Source organism: Mytilus trossulus, chromosome 10, assembly GCF_036588685.1.
Source record: "Mytilus trossulus isolate FHL-02 chromosome 10, PNRI_Mtr1.1.1.hap1, whole genome shotgun sequence".
In the NCBI taxonomy this organism is placed as follows: domain Eukaryota; kingdom Metazoa; phylum Mollusca; class Bivalvia; order Mytilida; family Mytilidae; genus Mytilus; species Mytilus trossulus.
The window spans coordinates 19,628,740-19,630,106 of NC_086382.1; positions in this window are offsets into that span (position 1 = coordinate 19,628,740).

Here is a 1,367-nt window from a genome sequence, read left to right on the forward strand (position 1 = left end):
TATGTGTTTCATGGCAAGCTTGACACTTATTTTTCATTAAAAGATTGTGTTCAAGAAGAAAAATATTAAGATATCATTGATTTTAAGAAAGGTACTTTATATGTTAATTAAGAATCAGTGCTCACCCATTACATTAAGAATTGAAAATGTCATTTACTCAAAAAATCGTATTGTACAGCTGATAAAGTTGAGGATGAGCGTCATTTTTCAATCGAATGCTCGCTTTATAATAATTTGAGGAAGGAACTCTTTTAGCATGTATCTAGAACATGTCAGAACTTTAAAAAGTTAAATAAATCTTCGATGTTTAATAAAACAAGAAAACTTAACTATTAAGGGGGAAATGATGATTATATTGTTGGTTCTTTTGAATTATGTAGTGCATGTCTTGATAAGGACTGTTATTTGATATCAATGTGTTAGTTAAGGTTTTTTTCCTATTTTGTTTTGGCTCCGATTCTGACTAAGGCGTATGGTGCTTTAAGATAATTATATCATACTAGTATTGTAAAGTCTTAATGTTGACCCAATCATTATACCGCCGCTTCGAAAAAAGCGGGGTATACTGTTTTGCCTCGGTCTGTCCTTCCGTCCAACCGTCCAACCGTCCATCCGTCAGTCAGTCAATTCATCCATCCGTTCCATGAATATTTTCGTTGCATTTTTTTTTATGGACTACAATACAAGGATTTCAAAAAGGTTTATTGAAGTCGGCCATATCGTGTGATGCGTTTTCAGATTCATTGTCAACAACTTCCTGTTTACTAAACACCTTTCACATGACAGCCAAGTTAAAAAATGTTCGTCTCATTGTTCTCAGGAACTACAATACAATTTTTGAAATTTGGTTTCAATGTTTATACAAGTAAGCTATACTGTGTGATGCTTTTTCAGATTCATAACTCAACAACGAAATTTTTGAGCTTGGGAATCATCCGTAGCTCGCACTATCACTCGTTGTTGTGGATTTATATGCTCTTTATAGACCCTTTAATTTGGAAAATGAAATATTCTTTTCTGTTCTATTCTATATACAGATTTCGAGTTGAGTATATATAGAAAGTATTAGAACTACCTAAGCATTTTTTTTTATATATACGGAGTTATTTTTTAAGATATGTTATTACATATTTAAAAGTAAAAAAAAGACAGACAAATTTTATTTGGCCCTAATACCCTGATACTTGACTTGATGAGTGTCGGACTTATGGGTTGTCGGAGTATTGGGCTGTCGGAACAATGGGTTGTCGAACTATTAGGTTGTCGGACTAATGGGTTGTCGGACCAATGGGCTGTCGGACTCATGGGCTGTCGGAATAATGGCGTGTAACAAATCCATCCGGAACACCTACAACTATTTGTAGATT